The sequence below is a fragment of the Stegostoma tigrinum genome, chromosome 16 (assembly GCF_030684315.1).
Source record: "Stegostoma tigrinum isolate sSteTig4 chromosome 16, sSteTig4.hap1, whole genome shotgun sequence".
Classification (NCBI taxonomy): domain Eukaryota; kingdom Metazoa; phylum Chordata; class Chondrichthyes; order Orectolobiformes; family Stegostomatidae; genus Stegostoma; species Stegostoma tigrinum.
Window position 1 is genome coordinate 32,585,538 of NC_081369.1, and position 25,868 is coordinate 32,611,405.

Genomic DNA, 25,868 nt, shown 5'->3' on the forward strand with positions numbered 1-25,868 from the left:
AGCATGATCAGTTGTGATAGAATAAGGGAGAAACCATTTCATGTGGCAGGAAAGGTCAGTATCCAATGGAGTTACTGGAAAGCACCCGATGTGACACTTGGAAGCAATAAGTTTCCATGGTTAATTTTTGGCCTGAATCTTCCAAACAAGGTCAGAATTCAAATCACCTTTCCACAATTTTTCAAGCCAGACTTCCAACCAAATATAATAGAGACAATCCAGCAGGCCATGAAGGAACGGAGACCCAGGTTCTACATACACAACAATGTGAAGGTAGCAGAAGAAGTTAAGAAAGCCACTTAAGAAATAAAATAAAACCCAAAGACCCTTGGTTTGCTAAGATGAAGCTTGGAGTACAAGCATTGGAATAGATTATCACTGAAACTATCCCCCTTTTTATGACAACTTCAGATGAGTTACTGGCACAATACGGAAATATAAGTTTTCAATCCCAAATTAAGAAATCGAGGCATTAGAAGGTTCTGACTTGATTACATTAATAGTGAACCAGGAACACTGTATCCCAATAGGTACAACATAGCTGCAACATCCCAAAGCTATTTAATAGTTACTAGGAGAAGGTAAAATGCAGGGTAAGTGGGTGAGGGATAAGGTGCCAGGTGGGTAAGTGAAGCAGACACAGGTATTGGGAAATTTTGGGTTTCAATGTGAAGGGGTGGGAAAGGAAATTGTGTATCTCTGGCAGGGTGGGATTCAGTTAAGTGACAATCTGCTATCCTTGGTGGAGTGGGCAGAATGAGAGGTTGCGGAGAAGAGGAGGGTTACCAATTTTATAATTAGTCAGAAGTTACAACTGATTTTACTCTCCCCAACTTTTCCCAGTTAGCTACTAACATAAGTGAATCATAATCTTGTAAAAGTCTCAATCTTGTAACTCAAGATTAGGGATTTTTACCAGATTGTGCCAGGAATCCAGTGGCAGTTTTAACTTGCCAGGCAATTATTGCACAGTCAGCACATTAGAGTTCAGAGAGGCCCTGACGTGGACCTTCAGAAGACCAAAAGATCTGAACCATAATTATTTGGAATGCACTTCCTGGAAAAGTGATGGAAGCAGGTTCAATCATGACTTAAATAATTGAATTGGAAAATTCAGCAGTTATGAGGTGAGAAGTGGAACAAGTGTGATGGGTTCAATGTTCTCCTTGCATGTTGCATTGTTGCAGGTGTAAAATGGCTTTCCTTTCACAGTGAAGATCTCCACACAAATGAGCCATGCTTACATTCAGTTTCAGTTATTGGTTGAAAAATTGGTCTCAAAATTCATTCAGTTATGACCTGTACTATGTTGGAAATAAAGTTACTATTACTAGTAGATTCATTTTTATAGTAACTTAAGATTCCAGACAAGTTCACTAATTTTACCAATTTTACCCAGAGGTGTCAAAAATAAAAATGGAGGAAAGAAAATAGTTTGATTTGGTTGGCAAACAATACCATAATCTTATAATTTTATTTTGTTTCTGAAATTCAGCAAATTTACAAAATGGTAATAAAAGTTAAACAACTAACCCATGATCACTAAAACCATTAAATTCCCAGTTTACAACTTTTTATATATAAAAACGTCTAAAACAATCATTGAAGCTTTTTTTTAAAAGCCTTCCCCTTATAAAAAAATTGATGCTGGCAATTCAATGTTAAAGTCATCAGTTGATAATTCGAAGATATTAATGATAAGTGCAGATAACAAAGCACTTGCCTCATTTATAAAAGCTAAGGAGATTATGACCAAAATCTGCTAATACAAAACAAGCTAAAAGGTTTCACACAGCAGGACTGTCGGTGCCTTGGTAAATTCACGGAAGTACATGAACGGGGCGTTACAGTTGAGGGACCCAACAGCTAGTGGTGAAGCAAAAGTGTCTCATGGAAGATCTATGCGGTTGATCCAAATTCAAACAGGAATTGTTTTTAAAATGTATTTGTTGGTAAACGCACAGGATAAGTAAAACGACTCTTAAAGGGACGGAGTTAACTCTAATTTTTTTTGCCTTCACCCAAATCCAAAGCTGCAAAACATTGGAGCAGCTGTAGTGTTCCAACCGAACGCTATGCTACTGAACTGGGTAATGAGAGAAGTTGATTCTGTGTTATTAGGTTTTCACAGGCGGAGTCAGCGACACTATTTGTAAATCGTAGATTACGCAAACAGCTGATCAAAATAAATCTGGAGATGATTTTGTTGTTCCGAAGGTCGAGCTTGGTTTGCAGTCGTTTTAGATTAGATTTCCTCTGTTGTATTAACAGGACAGTTTGAAAGGTAACTTACATTTTGATAGCCTTCTTGACAAGCTTGTTTTTGCTGGAAAATACCATTTTAACGTGAATTTAGAGTGTGGGTGATAGCTTTCCACCTGTAATCATTACATTTATTTCCCCTGCAAATAATCACAAGATGTTTTGCTATTTATTTGTAACGAGGAGCTGTTCTGGTTGGGAATATAATTTTAGATGATGTTTACTTTAAAACGTCTTTATTGTTTCCGGTTTTGAGCATGTTCAGATATATCTTTAGTGTCTGAGAACATCACACAGCGTTTTTAGACGTAACGATCGATATTTCAAGTTACGTTTCCAAAGTTAAAGGTCAAAATGCGTGAAATCTTCCCAGGTGATGGCTGTGTTCTGTTCTGTGAAATCGAATCCGCTACTAGTGACATTTCTTTGGCTGACTTTTATCAAGCTGCCAATGTGTCTCCTTTATTGTTTTTATTATATATTTCAAAAATAACTTGCGATTCCACTATTCCAAGACTGTCACAATGTTTCAATTATTGCAAAAACTAGTTTAATGCATTAAATAAAAACCGCAAGGACTCCGGATGCTGTAAATCAGCAACAAAAATAGAAGTTGCTGGAAAAGCTCAACAGGTTTGCCAGCGTCTGTGAAGAAAAAAAAATCCGAGTTAACGTTTCGGGTCCGGTTCTGAGGAAGGGTCACCAGATCCGTAACGTTGTGAACTTTTCTTCATAGATGCTGCCAGACTTGTTGAGCTTTTCCAGCAATTCCTGTTTTTGTTCTTGTTTTAATACATTAAAACCTGTTTATATTCTGTAACAGTCATCGACGTTGTTGAACGAAGTTTTAGTTTATTAAGTCTAAACAGTGTGTTGTTGGAGGAATCTTTCCATCTAATTGGCTACGAGAGAGCCTCCAATCACATTTTTACCCGTTTATTCATTCAGAACGCAGAGACTGCTGACTTCTCAACCAATCAGGTTTAGCAGTAAGTGTTTACGTACAATGCTTATTCTCGATTGGAGACATAGAACGCCAAGCCGGGCTTGAATTCACACTAAAGTCTATTTCCATTATCTTGCATTCTGTATAAAACCCAACAATACTTTTCATAATTATGAATTATGTAGTTGCCTCTTTAAAGCTGCTGGTTGAAATGTCTTGTTTCATTTCTTGTTTTAAGATACTAAAACTAGCCCCTTCGAGTAGTCCTCTATTTTCTGCATCACCGTCTTAGGTGTAGTAAGTTAAAATTGATACAAATTGCTTGATTGGTATTTCTTTTAACTTCATTCAGTAAGAATTATTACATATTCCACACTTCGCTTCTAAGATGCACAGTGCAAACTTGGTGGGAAAAATGGTTTATACAACTGTAGAAATAGTTGGCTTGACTCAGAATGCCAGTCTATGTACATGTATCAAGTCAGTAATTACAAAGTTTTCTTTGGCCTCCCTTGGACCTGGGACTCTATTAAGAAGAAGGCTTGACCACAATATCAATATTCTTGAATGTCCTTTTCATATTGAAGCTGTAACAGGAGTGACGACTAGCACACTTTGTGATTGTGAGTACCAAGAACAATAGATTGTTTGTTTATTTCTGTAGTTATATTACTTTTTTTTAAGTTATAATTTTGTCACTTATCAGGCTAGTACCCCACTTGTGGATCTTCCAGAAATGTTCAAATCCACCTTACAGGCATATCCTCTTGTTAGTTTAAAGGAGTGAATTAAAAATTAAAGAGTTAGTCTAATAATGGTTCAGTGGATTAATGGGCTATACAGTCTAGTCTTAACCAGGGCAATGTTATAATTGGGTTTTTGTTTGTGGAAAGGAAGAATCAACCATGCTTCCCCTTTCTGAACGTGATCCCCTGACTGCTTTTGAGAAGTTGTAAATGATTGCTGGATTGGGTTTAACTGTAATACTCACTTTTCATGATTATGAAAATGACGGTGTTCTTCACACCTGCAGCCCTTGTCCTTCTGGGTGATCAGAGCTGCAGGTTACTGAGGGGCTGTAGAAGAAGCCTTGGCAAGTTGCTGCAGTACTTTTTGTAGATGAAGTATGCTGCAGCCATGTTTCACCCATAATAGAGAACATTGACTTGAAGCCTGGTGGATGAGGCATTGGCCAAAGGGACTGCTTTTGTCCTGTGAATGAGCTTCTGTGTGTTCTTGCAGCTGGACCTGGTCAGCCAAGTTGGCTATTTTCCGTCACACTGCTGACTAGTGACTTGTAATGATGGAGAAACTCTGGAGGAGGTGAGCTGCTCCCTGTGAAATACCTAATCTCTGACTTGCCCAAATAGCTACAAAATCTACCTGACTTGCCCAGTTGATTTACTGGCAAATATTCTTCCCCAGGATGTTAAGATTGGGAAGGCTACAAAAACAAACAGAGGATAACAAAGAGAGCAATAAGGAAGGAGTGGATCAAATATGAAGGTAGGCTAGCTAGTAATATTAGAAATGAGAGTAAAAGCTTCTTTCAATACATTAGATACTGGGCCGCTCCAAATTGAAGCTGGAAGGCTAGTGATGGGAGATAAGGAAATAGCTGAACAACTTAATAAGCACTTTGCGTCAGTCTTCACAGTGGAAGACATGAGTAGTATGCCAACAATTAGGGAGAGCCAGGGGGGCAGAGTTGAGTATGGTAGGCATTACAAAAGAGAAAGTGCGAGAAAAGCTAAAAGGTCTAAAAATTGAAAAATCTCCTGGCCCCGATGGGCTACATCCTAGAGTTCCTCAGCCATCTCCATCAGAAATAGCGGAGGCTTTGGGCGTGATCTTTCAAAGTCACTGGACTCAGGGAAAGTCCCAGATGATTGTAAAATTGCTGTTGTAACCCCCTTGTTTAAGAAAGGATCAAGGCAAAAGATGGAAAATTATAGGCCGATTAGCCTAACCTCAGTAGTTGGTAAAATTCTCGAATCCATTGTCACGGATGAGATTTCTAAATTCCTGGAAGTGCAGGGTCAGATTAGAACAAGTCAGCATGGATTTAGTAAGGGGAAGTCGTGCCTGACCAACCTGTTAGAATTCTTTTGAAGAGGTAATAAGTATGTTAGACCAGGGACACCCAGTAGATGTTATCTATCTAGACTTCCAAAAGGCCTTTGATACGGTGCCTCACAAGAGGCTGCTGAGCAAGGTGAGGGCCCATGGTGTTTGAGGTGAGCTACTGGCTTGGATTGAGGATTGGCTGCCTGACAGAAGGCAGAGAGTTGGGATAAAACACTCTTTTTCGGAATGGCAACTGGTGACGAGTGGTATCCCACAGTGTTCAGTGTTGGGGCCGCAGCTGTCCACCTTTATATATTAATGATCTGGATGAAGGGACTGGGGGCATTCTGGCGAAGTTTGCTGATGATACAAAGATAGATGGACAGGCAGGAGTACTGAGGAGGTAGGGAAGCTGCAGAAAGATTTAGACAGTTTCGGAGAGTGGTCCAGGAAATGGCTGATGAAATTCTATGTGAGTAAATGTGAGGCTTTGCACTTTGGAAAAAAGAATACAGGCATGGACTATTTTCTAAATGGTGAGAAAATTCGCAAAGCAGAAGTACAAAGGGTTCTGGGAGTGTTGGTCCAGGATTCTCTGAAGGTTAACGTGCAGGTAGAGTCTGTAATTAAGAAAGCGAATGTAATGTTTTCGTTTATCTCAAGAGGGTTGGAATATAAAAGCAGCGATGTGCTTCTGAGGCTTTAAAAAGCTCTAGTTAGGCCCCATCTAGAATCCAATTTTGGGCCCCACACCTCAGGAAGGACATACTTGCCCTGGAGCATGTCTAGCGGAGATTCACACAGATGATCCCTGAAATGGTAGGTTTAATGTATGATGAATGGCTAAGGATTCTGGGATCGTACTCATTAGAGTTTAGAAGGTTGAGGGGCGATCTAATATAAACTTACAAGATAATGTATGGCTTAGAAGGGGTGGACGCTAGGAAGTTGTTTCCGTTAGGCGGGGAGACCAGGACCCGTGGGCACAGCCTTAAAATTAGAGGGGGTAAATTTAAAACTGAAATGAGATGACATTTCTTCAGCCAGAGAGTGGTGGGCTCGTGGAATTCATTGCCACGGAGTGCAGTGGAGGCCGGAATGTTGGATGCCTTCAAGGCAGAGATCGACAAATTCTTGATCTCACAAGGAATCAAGGGCTACGGGGAGAGTGCAGGGAAGTGGAGTTGAAATGCCCATCAGCCATGATTTAAATAGCGGAGTGGACTTGATTGGCCGAATGGCCTTGCTTCCACTTCTCTGTCTTATGGTCTTGTGTTAAGGGACTTAGCAATAGAAATGACATTAAATATCAATGGGATCTTGTTAGGCACAGATTTTATTTTTAAAACTGTTCAGGAAGGTTTGTTGTACATATTCACTTCCTTGCCTTCATCTGAAGGGCAGAAAGAAGTAAATTATGATTCTAGCTCCAGCAATGGTGAACATTCCATACAACTGGTAAATCACTAAAATTCACTGGGCCATATTTAATGCTGTTAATTGATTGATGTAGATATAGTGTTCCGACCCTGCATACTGGTGAGGCCCAAATGAAGTAGGTGGCGAGCATTAGGTATTCCCTGGCATCTAGGACTCAAGCAACAGAAATCCCATCCTCTGATAACTGCTGGCCAATCAGAGGTTGGTGTCTCTCCATTGCTTGTCAGCACAGTAGGAATTGTGGCTCACGTGGCAAATCTCATTCACAGGATGTGGGCGTCACTGGCTTGGCCAGCATTTATTGCCCATCCCTGATTGCCCAGAGGGCAGTTCAGAGTCAACCACATTGCTGTGGGTCTGGAGTCACCTGTAGGCCAGACCAAGTAAGGGTGGCAGCTTCCTTCGCTAAAGGATGTTGGTGGACAAGGTTTTTCCCCAACAATTGGCAATGGATTCATGGTCGTGATTAGACTCTTAATTTCAAATTTTTTATTGCATTCAAATTCCATCAGCTGCCAGGTCCCCAGAACATTAGATAGGTCTCTTGATTAATAGTCCAGCGATAATACCACCAGGCCATTGCCTCCCTGTGCCTTGTGAAAGGGGGATCTTTCCAAGGAGGTCACTGACAGAGTTTACTGGGTGAGCTTCAGGAACCAAAGGAAAGTGATGCAAGTTTGAGAGAGCCCTTGAGCTACCATTAAATCCTCATGATCTCTGTGATAATGATTTTCAAATGGCTCATTATTAAGACTCAGTCAGTCAGAGAGTGGGTTCCTGGTGTCAGCCCTTCCCCAATGCTTACACAATGGAGGCCCATTCTCCTGACAATGGGAATGGGATGCATGACCTCCTCCATGTTTGTACGGGCCTGAGAAACACCTATCCAACTGCAGTGGGGTCCCAGTACATCCTTGTCTGATGTGGCCCCACTTATGCAACACTGAAATGGAATCCCTCGCTACAAGGTGAGGTCTGCACAAAAGAATTTGTATCTTAGTGGCACAATCAAAAAGCATAACAAATTATAATCATCTGTATAAGTTAACCTCTGTATACTCAATGCCACCCAAAACTTGACTGCTCATGTCCTAAATGACAACAAGTGTCAATAATCATTGTGAGGTAGTGAGAACTGCAGATGCTGGAGTGTGGAGCTGGAGGAACACAGCAGGCCAGACCTCCGATGCTGCCTGGCTTGCTGTGTTCCTCCAGCGTCACGCTGTGTTATCCTAATCATAATTATGCTCACTGACCTATAATTGCTCCCTGTTAAACAGTGCCTCATTTGAAAAAAAATTCTCATGTTTGATGTCAAAAGAGGTCATGACCTTGTTTCTTGCAACCTGCAATCCCTTCCAGGTCCATAACTCTCCAAGATGTCTGGGTTCTTCTAATTTTGGACTCTTGAATATTCCTGTGATTTTTTTTTAATTTAGAAAAGGTTCACCAATAGTTTCCATGTCTTTAGTTGCATTGCACTTAAGTTATCAAATTCCTTTCCTAGGCCCCCAATTTTTTTTTCAAGATGCTGGTGTTGTTTTCCCAACAACAGTTGAAGTATTGTTAGTCAGCCATATTCTGTGTACTAGAATTTTAAGGCCAGGGCCTGGAATCAAATAAGATAGCAGCAGGACTTACCAGAACAGATTTAATGCATTTTATTTTGATATTTTTACATTGCCCCAGAGTTTGTTTCTGTTTTCTTTTATTACCCACAAGTGATATTGGTCAATGAGAGAAGCTCAGTGGCCTGGCTCCATCAAACAGTGGCAATACTTCTAAGTTGGATGAAATTGGAAAACTGTGTTTGGAAAACTTAATTTAAGAAGATTTGATGTGTGCAGCAACACATAGCAGGCTGGTTGAAATGAAATGTGGTGTAAGAAATTAACAAATTCAAGCAAAAGCCATGAATATTGTGAGATGCACATTCACAATCAGCTAAACACATCTGAGGAAGTGTGTGTGTGTGTGTGTGTGTGTGTGTGTGTGTGTGTGTGTGTCTCTCTCTCTCTCTCTCTCAATTCCATCATCCTCTCCATATTGTTTGCTTTCTTCAGATGACTTTGGATTAAATTGAATATTTTACCTTATGTTGGACTAAACCAGGAAATATATCTCCATTGAGAATTGAGTCTGGTTGAAGAGAGAGGTTACTGCTTTTTCTGGCCACAGACAATACAGATGCCCAATGGAAGATGCACACTGGAAAATACCTTCAGAAATTTTCAAACTGTGATTCAAAAGTGAAAACTGTGGGCAGCTGTGAGCATGATGAACAGCAAGAACCATTCCCTTGCCATTGAATGAAATTCAGGCCATCATTTTCATATTTAAATCTGCATGTGAGGACAGCACTGGCATACTGCGATCATAACTGTGCAGCCATTTTTTAAAAAATTGGGCAGTGAAATTGTAGCCACATAGATACAAAACATCTCTGCTAATGTATTTATGAACTCCTCTCCCGGCCCCAAATTTCTTCTCGGAGCATTCATGTTGTACTCATATACACCATTGAAAAGATTCCATTCATGTATTGATGGCATTAGATGCACATCTGTCTGCTAACTGTATACTCTTTTTATTTATTTTCATGATGAAGGTGAATCAGAAAGGCTACAGTTATTGCCATTTCAATTCATCCTAAGGAGATGATGATTGGTCTTTTCTTTGAACGACTGCGGCCTTTGCGTTGATAGTATTTCCAAAATTGTTTTAGCAAGGCCAAATTGCACTGCACTCCTCCTTTTCTAGTGTCTTATAAACCCTCACTTTTCCTTCCTCTACAATTTATCCAATCCACTAAAACCACAATTTCCTCTTAAACTTACCACCTCTCTTTCCTTCTTAACAAACTCCTTTAAAGTTTAAGATAATAAAATGTGAGGCTGGATGAACACAGCAGGCCAAGCAGCATCTCAGGAGCACAAAAGCTGACGTTTCGGGCCTAGACCCTTCATCAGAGAGGGGGATGGGGGGAGGGAACTGGAATAAATAGGGAGAGAGGGGGAGGCGGACCGAAGATGGAGAGTAAAGAAGATAGGTGGAGAAGGTGTGGGTGGGGAGGTAGGGAGGGGATAGGTCAGTCCAGGGAAGACGGACAGGTCAAGGAGGTGGGATGAGGTTAGTAGGTAGCTGGGGGTGCGGCTTGGGGTGGGAGGAAGGGATGGGTGAGAGGAAGAACCGGTTAGGGAGGCAGAGACAGGTTGGACTGGTTTTGGGATGCAGTGGGTGGGGGGGAAGAGCTGGGCTGGTTGTGTGGTGCAGTGGGGGGAGGGGATGAACTGGGCTGGTTTAGGGATGCAGTGGGGGAAGGGGAGATTTTGAAACTGGTGAAGTCCACATTGATACCATATGGCTGCAGGGTTCCCAGGCGGAATATGAGTTGCTGTTCCTGCAACCTTCGGGTGGCATCATTGTGGCAGTGCAGGAGGCCCATGATGGACATGTCATCAAGAGAATGGGAGGGGGAGTGGAAATGGTTTGCGACTGGGAGGTGCAGTTGTTTGTTGCGAACTGAGCGGAGGTGTTCTGCAAAGCGGTCCCCAAGCCTCCGCTTGGTTTCCCCAGTGTAGAGAAAGCCGCACCGGGTACAGTGGATGCAGTATACCACATTGGCAGATGTGCAGGTGAACCTCTGCTTAATGTGGAATGTCATCTTGGGGCCTGGGATGGGGGTGAGGGAGGAGGTGTGGGGACAAGTGTAGCATTTCCTGCGGTCGCAGGGGAAGGTGCCGGGTGTGGTGGGGTTGGAGGGCAGTGTGGAGCGAACAAGGGAGTCACGGAGAGAGTGGTCTCTCCGGAAAGCAGACAGGGGTGGGGATGGAAAAATGTCTTGGGTGGTGGGGTCGGATTGTAAATGGCGGAAGTGTCGGAGGATAATGCGTTGTATCCGGAGGTTGGTAGGGTGGTGTGTGAGAACGAGGGGGATCCTCTTGGGGCGGTTGTGGCGGGGGCGGGGTGTGAGGGATGTGTCGCGGGAAATGCGGGAGACGCGGTCAAGGGCGTTCTCAATCACCGTGGGGGGGAAGTTGCGGTCCTTAAAGAACTTGGACATCTGGGATGTGCGGGAGTGGAATGTCTTATCGTGGGAGCAGATGCGGCGGAGGCGGAGGAATTGGGAATAGGGGATGGAATTTTTGCAGGAGGGTGGGTGGGAGGAGGTGTATTCTAGGTAGCTGTGGGAGTCGGTGGGCTTGAAATGGACATCAGTTACAAGCTGGTTGACCCACCCACACCTTCTCCACCTATCTTCTTTACTCTCCATCTTCGGTCCGCCTCCCCCTCTCTCCCTATTTATTCCAGTTCCCTCCCCCCATCCCCCTCTCTGATGAAGGGTCTAGGCCCGAAACGTCAGCTTTTGTGCTCCTGAGATGCTGCTTGGCCTGCTGTGTTCATCCAGCCTCACATTTTATTATCTTGGAATCTCCAGCATCTGCAGTTCCCATTATCTCCTTTAAAGTTTACATCTCTGATCAGGTCCTACTACTTCTGTACATGTGTCAAGATTTGTTATTGCTATCATGAAGCCTCTTGGAAGGTAATATTACAGAAAAGGCACAACTATAAATGCAAGGTAGGATATTGACCCAATGTTTCTAATGATGACTTTCACTTAAAGCTGCTGCTGTGCAATTGACTTGGACATTTAAACACACATCATTCATAATGTTCTGGTATTAAAAGGCTGCAATATTTCATTTACCAGTCATGATTGTGAACTGATTACATGGTCCAGTGTTCAATCCTAATTTATGACTTACAGTATATTTCTTTTCTAAAGTGCAAGTTGTATTTTTTATGACATAGGAATTGAGGGAACAACACTCAATTTTGAAGACCTGTTGGAAGTATGTAGCTCAGATTAAACCTTACACATGACAAACATGCTTGGAAAACTCACCCCTTTCTTTCTGGGTGAGATGGATGAAGAAGTCATTGAAGTGATGAGTGGAATGAGCAATATTCTGTACGAGCATGAAGAGGGATGACTGGATTATCGTGAACATCCAAGGTATGATTTGAATATTCAGATAATACCTCCACATCTAAATGGACATGAAAAATCTATAAAATTTATAGATCAGATCTTGTGCATCATTTATTTGACTAGTCATAAATATCTTAATAGTAGATACTAACAAATTTTAATACATATTAACTCAATGAATAATAACAAGTTCTTCCCCCATAGCCTACTACCCCATGTCCATGTCCTTTATGTTTCTACTTAGTATAAAATATCTTCAGTGGTGATGTTTTAGTGGGGATCTTGTAGAAAACTGTAAAGCTCAAACAGGACTAGACAAGTTAGATGCAGAAAGGTGAGGGATTCCAGAATCAGCAGCCATTTTGTTAAGATAAGTGGTTGAGCCTAAAACATTGTGTTTTCAATAAAGAGGTAGATATAGCTCTTGTGGCTTAAAGGATACGGCGGGGTTGGGGGGGCAGTGTCACGCAGGATTACTATGTGGAGCTCAATGATTAGCCATGATCACGTTGAAAGTTGGAGTAGGCTTGAGGGTTTGAATGGTCTACTTCCGGCACACAGATTTTGAGCAAGGGCTACAACTGAAGCCCATTGATATGGTTTGTAATGGAGTATATTGCTTTGAATTCAACACAGATTTGAAGATGTTAGTTCCAAGTTCAACATCTCAATAATGAGCATGAGTACACTATTTTAATGCATTTGCATCTCATGGTTACCTTAACTTGCCTCATTCTATGCAGTTTCCAATTCTCAACTTCTTACTCAAGAAACTAGAGGGTGTTGATTTTTGACGTGACAGCCAGGCAGTTACCTGGCGACAGCAGCTTGCCACTTGCTTATCTGGTTCTTCATTCCACTCTGCCTGCACGTTCCCTTGACTCTGTCCCCCTTCACCCTTTGTCCAAACATGTTGTCAATGACAAACTACCAATAATACCTGTTCGCTGAACACTTCAGCCATTCGGGACTTCACTTTGGAGGTCAGGGCACCTATAACTTGCTCGCTTCTGACAGGTTGCTTTACACATGCATCTCACACAGCTACACACGATGCATCTATAGCTCTTGACGTCATTTCTTGGTGGTCACTCACCCTGCCTTTTCTTGGATGTTGCCACCCTCTGCTGCTTGCATTGTTTTTTAGTGCTTAGGAAGAGGGAGGTCACTTGTCATATCTTAGGGTACAACTCTCAAGGGGAGGACATATTGCTGTTTGGTACTGTGCTGTGCCAAAGTCATATCTACGGAAAAGTCTGGTTTATGTCGCAAACGCGCTGTTTGTGCTTTAACCAAATGTCCATCTCTGAAAATCAAAGGTAACCAGTCCTTAGTGGAGTCAAAAAAATACTATGATCCGTCAAGTGGACTGCCACTGTCAGTCAAGAGATTTGTCAGATTCTCGTTCAAGGGGATGACCATTGTGCTACAGGTCAAATACAACAAAACAAAGGATTGCAGGTAAGCTAGTCATGGTGCTCTGGAGACATTGATTCAGGGAGTGGGCCAATTTTTTTTCATGCAAAGCGAAGTACTGAGTATGATGACAATGGACGGAAGGGCAGATAGCGGTGATACAGGAACAGGAGAGGAGATGTTACCCAGTGAGTGAGTGGGAAGTGCAGAGGGCAGGAAAGATAAGTAGTTTGAGAGAATGAGGTGGAAGAGAGCTATTGAATGGATATAATATATGCAATGATGAGAGTTTTAGTCCATGGACTCAAAACGTTAACATTGTTTCTCTGTCCACAGATGCTGTCAGACTTTTTGAGGTTTCTCGAGCAGTTTTTATTTTCATTGTAATTCATGTGCATTGGTGAAAGGAGTGTGAAGTGGCAGAGTTAGGGTGGTGGTGGTAGTGGTAGCCCTATGGGTGTCAGGTAACAGAAAGAAGATGGTGGAACTAACCTTTGCGGTTGTTTCTGTACTGCTGTACGTTGTATTTCACCTGGGACACTGCAGTGATATGGGCCATTATCTTAGTCCAGCTTAAGTGGGCCTGACAGTGAGCACTGCTTTGCTGAGCACAGTACTTCCCCTCTTTCCATCACTCATCCATTGACATCCCCAGCTTCCTGTTGGCATAAGGATGAGCTAAACTACCTTTCTGGGCCATTTTCTTGGGGATAACCATGTAGGACCAGTGTGAGGGCCACTTCCTGGCTTGCAACATCTGAAGTCCCATAGAGTTGGATTTAAATATGACACCAACAATGTGAACATCGCAATGTCCCAGCTCTGGTGTGCACTTCCACCTTTCTTACAAGATGACGTTATAGGATCTAGTTGCATGATTAATTTGTTGAGGAGTGGAAGATTGTATGAGGAAAGTTGACATGGACTGAGGTGCGCCATGAATCTGACTCAAAAATGCTTTGCGTAAAAAAAAAAGGAAGAATTTAGTCCAGAGGTTTCATTCACACGACTAGGCTTTCTGGAAGAGTCACCTTGGTTAATATGATGGCTTTCACGCATCTCAGCAAAAACATAATGCATTGTAGGAGTTACCCAAGGAGGTATTCATCCTATCTTGGGCATACAGAATTTCAGTAGTTTTCTTTTAAACCAAATCTGGCTGTAGAGGTGCATTGTCTATGGCTCCTTTGCATAGGTTTGGCTAGAATGTCTATACAGTGCAAAAGTGTTACATTTTAGGAGGATGATGGGTCAGCATATGTCCACTAGAACCAAATTTTGAGGTTAGTAGCCATTTCAGGTCCATCAAATGTCTATTTCTTTTTAAAAGAAATGAGGCTATAATTTTCAAATTTAAAAACTTTCCCCATGCCTCCTGGGTGTGGTAGTGAATGTAAACTAGCCAGTTGGCTTAACAAGATGTACTAAGCAGTACTTCTCGAGATCTAATCCACAGTAGATTGCACCTAGTTATTCACACAGCACTGTATTCCCCAATCGTCCTTTGTCCATCAGCAATTCTCTCCCCCACTGAAGGAGTAAATGCTTGGTGGGTATTGTTTACCCCTATGACGTCAAAGTTAGGAAAAAATTATGAAGATAGACAGAAAATATCAGGATATTGAGTTTGGTAATAGACAGGTATCACAACCAAGGTTGTTTTTTTTTCAATCTTCTCCAGACAAATCACTTGTGATAGGGATTACTTCTTAAGTAACGGGAGGCTTGGTCTGTCTTCTGTCCCTTTTAATAGTTCCTTAAGTCCCAATGAAGTTGAATTCTAAAGTCTCATTTTTGCTTTGAAATTCCTCCTGACTGTGGTCTGTTATTTGTAAATGTTGATATTTCATCTGCACTCATTCATGTCGTCATTGTGTTCTGTAACTGTAGTAGTTCTGCAGCCAGTGGAAGCTCCTTCCCTCTGGAAGCCTTTGCAGTTTTTTGCTTCCATGTTTTCAAACATTTCTTTAAAATCCTTTTATCTTTGACTACTTTTTATTCTCCTCCAAGAGTCTTTTCTTTTTCATCTACATGTTCATCATTTTGTTTTTTTTTAGTTTTCGGTCCTTAATGACACATTTGAGAATTTATTCTTCCAGTAGTGCAATAGGAATGCATGGGTTGCATTCTTACTGGTAGTGACTGAAATCAACTAACTTGGCAAAGATTGCGAAACTCAATCTGAAACCATATTGGTGTATGTGACTGTAATGCTTTTACTAGAAGAACCAGTGGAAGAACATGGAAGATGCTTATTTTTTGGGACTTGCATAATTGCTTTCTATGCGTGTTTTATGTGATTGGTATGATAACCCATTGACCTTGCAGGAATTTGGGCTTTTGTTCTCTATTTTAGTAGGAAGCCAAGTTGGAACTAAACAATCTCGGAAGATGATGAGCAGAATCAGTGGACAATAAAGAGCACAAAAAGCCTTCCTTCCATTATTTGGATTTAACTATTGTAGCTAGTTTGTTTTCTTTCAATACAGTTGAATATCCTGTGGCAAGATTGGAAGTCAGTCTTCTGGAAGACCAACTGATTGAACACCCAAGGAGTAATAACGGTGGCAGTGACGAAGCCACTGCATTGACACAGAAGTTAGAAGGCCTCAGGTTAGTAATAGGAAATTGGAAAGCATTAAGTTAAATGTTTCGATTCAAAAATTAATCATAATCAGCTTCTAAAATATCATCTTTCTAAAGATATTTGATTTGGCTTACAGAAGAGCTTCAAACTCTATTACGGAAGGTATAAAATTATTAATTTGCTACTTTATCTCCTTTACAAGTGGATACATCCACAACTTGCCAAACAACAGATTTTTGAAGCAAGGTGATCAGGCTCCTCTCAACTAGGACAACAAAATGTGAGGCTGGATGAACACAGCAGGCCAAGCAGCATCTCAGGAGCACAAAAGCTGACGTTTCGGGCCTAGACCCTTCATCAGAGAAGGGGATAGGGTGAGGATTCTGGAATAAATAGGGAGAGAGGGGGAGGTGGACCGAAGATGGAGAGAAAAGAAGATAGGTGGAGAGAGTATAGGTGGGGAGGTAGCATTTCCTGCGGTTGCAGGGGAAGGTGCCGGGTGTGGTGGGGTTGGAGGGCAGTGTGGAGTGAACAAGGGAGTCACGGAGAGAGTGGTCTCTCCGGAAAGCAGACAGGGGTGGGGATGGAAAAATGTCTTGGGTGGTGGGGTCGGATTGTTGATGGCGGAAGTGTCGGAGGATGATGCGGTGGGGGAAAGGGAGATTTTGAAACTGGTGAAGTCCACATTGATACCATTAGGCTGCAGGGTTCCCAAGCGGAATATGAGTTGCTGTTCCTGCACCCTTCGGGTGGCATCATTGTGGCACTGCAGGAGGCCCATGATGGACATGTCATCTAAAGAATGGGAGGGGGAGTGGAAATGGTTTGCGACTGGGAGGTGCAGTTGTTTGTTGCGAACTGAGCGGAGGTGTTCTGCAAAGCGGTCCCCAAGCCCGAATCATAATCCTAAACTGGTTTTTGGTGTGACTCTTCGCACAGTCTGGCTTATTCAATAAATGATTTCCAATAACAGAAGCTCATCTAATGGCGGATAGACTTCTGAATAGAACGTACAGCATAGGCTTATGATTGCATAGCATCATGATATTTGATATTCATTCAGCTCTACTTAATATTGCATGCAAAAGTTTATATGACATCTTTTGTGCACAGTATTTGATTTTCTTTAACCTCATGAATTTTTCAGCAAATAAGCATTTCATACTGACGTATTATGGAGCTTTATAGGAAGCATTGCATTATCACTGTTTGGACTTTGTCACTTGTTGCCATTAGTATTTATAATCTGTTATTACAAAGACATGAATAATTGTGACTTGCAGCATGATCTTGCTGCAGGCAATTCACAAAAACTGAAAGTTAATGAAAAAAACTCAGCTGCTGGCAATAGCCTGAAATATATTGCTCTGGGTGACAAAAGTGACATCTGTTATGTGGTGTTATTATATCTTTGACCTTGTTTTTTGCTTTAAGCCTTTTGATTGCAAATGTCAGAAACCATACTGTTTCCTAGCATTCGCCCCAAGCATGTGTTTTAATAAACCATCAAGATAAAAACCTGTTTTTTTTTCTGTAATGTTAGTTGAGAATGCTTAAATTTTGTTCCTGGAATTTAATAACTATTGATCACTCTCCACCATTTACAACATTGCTAAAATGTGAGGAAAGATGAGTGAAAGATTGTGTCTTGGTGTGCCCATCTCAAATAAAATTATCCTCGTATTTAAAAAATTATGCCATGAGGACCTGACCCTTCATGTTCAAACTCTGCAAGCCTGGTTCAAAGAGTAAGGTACATGAGTCGTTATGGTCAGGAAAGTTGATGAGTGATGCTACACTTGTCCCCACACCTCCTCCCTCACCCCTATCCCAGGCCCCAAGATGACATTCCACATTAAGCAGAGTTCACCTGCACATCTGCCAATGTGGTATACTGCATCCACTGTACCCGGTGTGGCTTCCTCTACATTGGGGAAACCAAGCGGAGGCTTGGGGACCGCTTTGCAGAACACCTCCGCTCAGTTCGCAACAAACAACTGCACCTCCCAGTTGCAAACCATTTCCACTCCCCCTCCCATTCTCTAGATGACATGTCCATCATGGGCCTCCTGCACTGCCACAATGATGCCACCCGAAGGTTGCAGGAACAGCAACTCATATTCCGCCTGGGAACCCTGCAGCCTAATGGTATCAATGTGGACTTCACCAGTTTCAAAATCTCCCCTTCCCCTACTGCATCCCTAAACCAGCCCAATTCGTCCCCCCCCCCCCACTGCACCACACAACCAGCCCAGCTCTTCCCCCCCACCCACTGCATCCCAAAACCAGTCCAACCTGTCTCTGCCTCCCTAACCTGTTCTTCCTCTCACCCATCCCTTCCTCCCACCCCAAGCCGCACCCCCAGCTACCTACTAACCTCATCCCACCTCCTTGACCTGTCCGTCTTCCCTGGACTGACTTATCCCCTCCCTACCTCCCCGCCTATACTCTCTCCACCTATCTTCTTTACACTCCATCTTCGGTCCGCCTCCCCCTCTCTCCCTATTTATTCCAGTTCCCTCTCCCCATCCCCCTCTCTGATGAAGGGTCTAGGCCCGAAACGTCAGCTTTTGTGCTCCTGAGATGCTGCTTGGCCTGCTGTGTTCATCCAGCCTCACATTTTATTATCTTGGAATTCTCCAGCATCTGCAGTTCCCATTATCTCTGAAGTTGATGAGTGACTTTTGTTTTCAATTGAATGACGATGTTGGTAAGGTAGACGGCAACAGGTTCATGAAACCCCAGCAAGGAGTCAGTTTTGTCTGATGATTGGAGGGAAGAAGGTTAATAGAAGGGAAGGAAAAGAAAACCAGAAATTGGAGTTTCCACCTGGAGAAGTTGTGGCTAAGTATCTTGTGGGCTTTAGGAACTTTTCCAGTTCACAACCCCCATGCATTTCCATATTGCACCTTCTGGCTTATTATCGGAAGTGTCCAATTAGCAGGCTGTCTTCACAACTGGAAAACCAAGACCCTCAGCAGTCCAGTTGCAGCTCCACCTTCAATGTTGCTGACTACACGGCAACTCAATAGTTTATCATCAACCTGAGAGAAATTGTCAGATCTGAATTCTTATGAACCTGAAGAACAGCCAGGCACCTGTAACTGATGAGATACTAGCAGACCTACTGAAACATAACAGGAACACCATTAAACCAGAGCTCAGGGACTCTATCTGCATTGCAGAAGCCATCCTATATGACCAGAACTGAGGAATAATTGTCAAGCTACCATACAGTGGGAACCTCAGCAACTGCAACAAGTGAAAGGGGACAACACAGCTTCCAATACCTGGCAAAACCTTCAGCACACAGCAGTCCTCATTAGATTGAAAATGAACAGTGCTTTCACCAAGAACAGGCTGGTTTCAGAGGTAGCAGGGTATGCTGAGGATATCCTTTTTTATGCTCAAGCCTAAATTATTGGAAGCCACATGTTGCCGACTTCATGGATTGTTAAGGAGGTTATTGATAGCACTATCAGCAGGTGCTTTGTTATAGTACAAGACAGCACAGCATCCCAGAGCAATATACTGATATCATCAAAATTGTACATTGCAACTCCAGCTGGTGTGTCAAGACCAGCAATGTGCATCATGGGCTCCTTCAGCATCACCACTGGAGTATAGCAAGGCCGCATACTTATCCCATTCATTTTCTCTTGCTTGCTGATTTCCTCATGAGGGAAGTGATCATGATGGATTCAGATTTTGGCATTCCATGACAGCCACATGGGTGGACAGACGTGGATTTAGAAGATTACATTGTCTTGCTGGCTGAAGATCCTTATGCTGTAAGAAGTGTCCACGAGTCACAGGAGCGGCATTAGCCTCATGGTATTATCGTTAGACTATCCCACCCAGGTAATAATCTGGGAACCCAGTTTTAAATCTCCCCACAGCAGATTGGTGAAGTTTAAATTCCAAAAAGAAAATCTGAATTGAGAGTTTAATGATGATCATGAAATCCTTGTTGATTCTTGGGAAAAGACCCATCTGCTCTTCTAAAGATTGCATTATTGGAGTTTGCACATTCTGGCCCTGCAGCACATATTTTCATCTCCTGTAAGGGGACAAGCTGCAGACACTGTGGCAGTCTTGTACACTTCTGGAGGATTTATCATCATGCTATGACAATGTTGATAACTTGGTCCACCAATTCCCTTTTAATAGGCAATTCTCTGGTTTGCTGTATGTGTATCCAGCTTGCTTTTTGGAAAAGTAACTGAAAATGAAAGTATTTATTTTTGCCAGCAAGTTAGCCTATTGCTTTGTTTAAAATCTGAAGTTTTTCCAGCCAGTTTCCTTCAAAATGGCTGAGAAAATTTTGTACTTTTCTTCCCCTTTTAGATAAATTTCCATTATTGTTAATATTGTTTAACTTAACAATCATTCAAACTTATAAATGAGGAACAGGAGGAAGCCAATTAGCCCCTTGAGCTGACTTCATCATTTGATTAAAATCATGGCTGATCTGATTACATCACTTTGCCACCTCTGCCTATTAACCTTTCACACCCTGGCTTATCATGTATCTATATACTTCAGCCTTTAAAAATATTCAAAAACTCTGCTTCTTCTACCTTCTTGAGGACAAGAATTTCAAAAATGACATTGCACTGAGAAAACATTTTCTCCTCATCCCTGTCTTAAATCAGCAATTCCTTACTTTTAAATGGTGACCTCAAGTTGTAGAATTTTCCACAAGAGGAAACGTTCTGTTAACATGCAACCTTAAAACATCCATTACCCTGAGGATTCTGTGTTTTTAATCAAGTGGTTTTTTTTTGCAAGGATCTATAACTAGCACTGCATATATAATGATAAAAGGAATTATCAGTCTCCATTTGTAGCTAATGTGCCTTGCATGCTTTTTATACACTGCTGAACTGGTAAGCAGGAGCTTGCCTTCAAATTGAAGACATATATATAAGTTTGGTCACCTGTGAATGATATTTTTAGGAACTGCCCACTACTGTTAGCAAGGAAACAGAGTTCCAGCCACTGTTCCAAAGAGAATGTGTTGTCCTTCGTAGTCCCAAGTTTACAGGGCAATGTAGGTTGGGATTTCTTTTGGCAAAATGGACTTAAAAAATAAACTTCATAATGCAGCTGGGAAGTTGGAAACAAAAACAGAACTTGCTGGAAAAGCTTAGCAGGTCCGACAGCATCTGTAAAGAGAAATCGGAGTTAACATTTTGGGTCCGGTGACGCTTCCTCAGCACCGATGGTAGCTAGGAAAATCTTGGTTTATATGCAGAGGTTAGGTGGGGGAAGGGCGTAAGGAGTAAACAATAGGTGTGGATAGAGCCCAAAGAGAGAGAAGAACAGTTGGACAGACCGACAGGTGGATAATGATCTGGCTGGGCGACTGAATAACTACTAATGGGAACTGTTAGTGGCTAACAACGGGTTGTGTGTAATAGCAGACTATGTGATAGTCAGGCCTGATGTGGGATGAGGGGCAGGGTGGGTAGGGGCTAGGACGTTGGAGAGCTCAAGGCCTAAAGTTATTGAACTTGATATTGACTCCAGAGAGCTGCAGGTCCCCAAATAGAAAATGAGGTGTTGTTTTTCCAGCTCATCCTGATCTTCACTGGAACACTGCAGCAAGCCTGAGACACAGATCCACTAAACTGGAAGGTGTGTTAAAGTGGCAGGCAGCTCGAAGCTCAGGATCTTTTTTGCAGGCAGAATGTAGATGTCCTGTTAAGCAGTCACCCAGTCTACACTTCACTTCCCCAATGTAGATGAGTTCACATTGTTTGCAGTGAATGCAGTAGACCAGAATGTGGGAAGTGCAGGTGAAGTGTTGCTTCACCTAGAAGGTATGTTTGGGCCCTTGGACACTGAGGAGGGATGAGGTAAATGGGCAAGTGTTACACCTCCAGCGGTTACAGGGAAAGGTGCCATGGGGCTATGGGAGTTGTTGTGAGCAAGGGAAGAGTGGGCCAGAGTGTCCCAGAGGGATTTGTCACTGCAGAAGGCAAAGAAGGGAGGGGAGAGGAATTTGTGGGATCTCACTGGCGGTGGCAGAAATGATGGCAAATGATCCTCTGAATGTGGATGCTGGTGGGGTGTTAGGGTCCCCCTTGTCTTTACCTATTACTGTTGCGGGGGGGAAGAGAGGGGGTGAGGGCTGAAATGTGATGAGCTGAACCTGGTTGAGGGCCCTGTCAACAATGGTGCTAGGGAGTCCTTGGTTGAAGAAGAAGTTGGACATTTTGGAGGCTCCCTTATTGAAGTTGGCATCATCGGAACACATGTGGTGGGGGTAGAGGAATTGGGAGAATAGAATAGAGTTTTTACAGGAAGTAGGGTGTGAGGATGTGTGGTCCAGGTAACTATGGGAGTAGGTGGATTTATTGTGACTAACCTAACCCTGGAAATGGAAATCAAGATGTCAAGGAAGGAGTCAGAGATGGATCAGATGAAGGTGAGAGTGGGATGGAACTTGGAAGCAAAATCAATGGGAAGTTTGATCAGTAATAAGAAAATACTACTCCATGAACATAAGATATGAAAGACATAATTCAAATTGCAGATAAATATAATGTGTTCTAACCATGATGGGAGAAATACACTGACAATTATGCCCCACTACTTCATACATCATAGATTGAACAGAAATGTTTCAATTTAATCATCAACATGGCCAATTGTCTCCCTTTCATACCGCTATTCAGAATCAAAGAACCTCTCAACAAACTTCTTCAAAAGTCTCAAAATATATTTATCATTACACAAAACTTGTCAGCTAGTTTTGCCACTTTTTAAAGAATGTGTAAGTTACAATTTAAAATTAGGACTATAGCTCCTTTATATTCCAAATACACACACGTGCGTGCACACACACGCACGCACATGACAACAATGGAGAAAAGAAACACCCTTATGACCAATGGTTTGTAAAGCAAAAGGATAGTTGATGAATTCTCATGGCCCACTAACCTTGTGTGTGACAAAATCAATTTCTGACAGACATGTAATGATGGAAGCTTTTTTAAACAAAATTTAGGTTAACTGAAAATCAAACTGGATCTCAGGTTTTGGATATTGGTCACACTGCATTTGCAAGGTCGTCCAAATACAATGGTACTGGCATTATTTGGTTCCTAAATTTCAACTTTACTGCTCCTTCCTGCTGCTTCTTTTGTTCTTTTGGGATTATTTCTGCTTGAAGCAGAAGTCAAACCTAGCTGCAAGGCAACCAGAGGACCCCTTGTTTCTTTCAAAGACAATTATTCAGCAATTGGAAGCACTAAGATTTTTAAAAAATTTTATTTTAGCAAGTTTCCGATGTTTGATATTTCCTTCCTTTTTTCACATAGTCCATGTATGCATTCCCAAAACATGTTTAACGTGTTTCTCAGGTGGAAAGTTTATAGGGGCTTAAAAGAAAAAGAAAGTCAGTACAAAGCTGGATAGATTTGTGCAAGATCAGTTCCAAGGAACAGTCATATTGGACGTGAAGTATTAATTCTGCTAGTCTTTCCACAAATTCTGCCAGACTTAACTGAGCTTCTTCAGAATTTTCTGTTTTTATATTGAATTTCCAATATCTGCAGAAATTTACTTGCAAGGATATTTTTGTTCTTGTTTTGCCAAAGATAATACAATGCCATGATAGGTGCAAAGCCTTGGGGTCATTGAATGGTAGGGAGCCGAATAACTCTCTGCTGTTATGAACATCAAAATAATTGGAACAGCTTTTAAATTGCCCCTTTGAAAGAGCACCATTGAGAACATTAAAAAATGGAGAGTGTGAATACATCATTAAAACATTTAAGATAAATTTCTCATGAAATGTGAAATACACTCAGTTTCACGTTTTTTTTCCACATGATATTTGCATTATAAGCAAACAGTGTTTCTGACTGGAGAAGGTTCTCTGAAAGAGAAAACAAATGCAATCTTTAAATTTATTCAAATATTTTATCATATAATCCATTGAAGGACACAGTTTATATTGTAGTAGACAGTCATTTAAAAATCCTCCAGCTGCTTCCATTCCATCATTAACTTTACATAAATTCTGCAAACTTTATATGGCTCAATTGTACAAAGATCAAACTCACTTCAGGAGTCCAAATAATTCACCTATTTGCTGCTCTTCTAGAAGTGTTAAAATAGGTTCACTCTAACTTGTCTCATAATTGTCAGAATTTATACTCTGAACCCTGTTCAGTTAAATGTCTCTCCACTTTCTTTAGGGCTGTTCCCGTTGCTCATTATATCCCTCGAAGAATGTCTATTTTGTTTAGAGATTGTGGTATGGTTCACACCAATCAGATGCGCATCATGCAGCATGCCAAGTTATATGCTGAGCGAAGAAAGCTAAGCCGGAATCAACTTTTGAGGCAAAATCGAGCAAGGAAACAACATTCTACTAAAGAGAACAGTGCCAGATATTTCAAACAACCTCAACAACACTTTTCTAGATATTCATGGCAGTAAGGACCCTCTCTGCGTGGTTTTGATGGTAAATTTTAAAATGTATTATTTCTACAGGAGATCCCACACTTCAGCTTGAGGAGATCTGGAGAGTCCTTGCAGGAATTTTACTCCAAATTGTTTATGCCTCATGTGTTGCGTGCTTGTTTTCTTGTGTCCCTCCCCCACCCACAAATGCCCTTTAGAATAGTGCTTTCTGGAGAAAAATGTAATATTTTGATGGTCCTCTGTCTCTGTGAAATTGCAAAGAGAATTCTGAGGCTTTCGCTCCTGAGGAGGGTGTGCACTTTCCAGAAATTGCCTAGCTGTCTGCACCAGCCTTTAGCAAAATGTACCCACAATGGCTTGATTTTTATTCTTTGGTGGTGTGGGTGAGAAGAGTGGTGTTATGGGTGCAGGCTGGTGTCAGGCCTATTGAATGAAGATCAGAGGTAGCCAGGGGGTCTGCTGAGTGCGAAAGCAGGTCTGTTAGAGTTCTCTGGAACTTTGTACCAGCTGTTTTGTTAAATATTAGACCCTTCCAAGCCCTTGCCACTCACAGTCTGACCCACTTCCCATTCCCCATCACACGCCTCCCATCCACCTCCCTTTGCCCTCTATGCCAACTGTCAAAGTATTCTCTTTTGGGCAGACCTCATGACCTATGCTGAAATGAGGCAAAGTTCTAAATAATTATTACAGAATCACTATTTTTACAACAATCATGAGTTCATTCAATACAGCAAACTTCCCTCTGTAACCCGACACCACGCACAGCTAATCCTTTCATGACTATCTTTGAGCTGTGAATTTACAGCCCCTCCACTGTGATATTGTGGAAAGCACCACATATGTGTTAATGCTATAATGATAGCACTTAGGGTTTTGACAACAAACAGCTATTGAAATTGCTGGCATGGATTTGTTTCATCCCTCAGACATAGGCAGGCTTTTATTTCCCAATTTATAAAGAACAGATTAATAATGGTTCCACAGGTCTTATGCACCCTTCAAGACCATTCTTGTCTAGTCTAAATACTCAAAACACACTGCAGGATACAGTGCTTGCGTCTTTGGTCTACAAATGTCTCTGCTTCGTTAGAGTTTTTCTCAGGTGATCTATGCTGATCCCCTTTCCCCATTTGGTATAATTAGATCTATTGAAAATCAGGGTAGGACTTCTGGATCCAGGTCCCATTACCCATTTTTAATGATCCCCACACTGTCCATGACTCTGTAGAATCTCATGACTAATGTACAGGGTGGTCCTGAATGGGGAAACAGAAGAAAGCTTCCCTGCATTTAATTCTTTAGGGTGCATAATTTTATGATTTTCGACTCTTGTAGTACTTCTGGAGACTGAGATATTGCCAAGTCTTGTTTTGGGAAGTCTATTGCATTTTCTGTAGAGAAACATAAACGCTTCCGTTATGATTTTCTAATAACTGGTGTTCTTAATTAAAGCAGAGTATTTCTGCATGTGTTTTAAACCTGACAGTATTCATTTAAGTCACATTGTCCTATAACTCAATTCCATTACAACGATGACACCAGGAAAATAACGATGGCACTAAGAAAGATACAGAACAGATATTTTAACTTCATGTTGACAGTTGTTTGATTGTTTCCTGATAATGGGATGCATGCTATTTGGTTTGAAAAGTGAATGATTGCATAATTTCTGATGTCAATCCTTCCTGACAAAGAACTTGAAATATTCTACT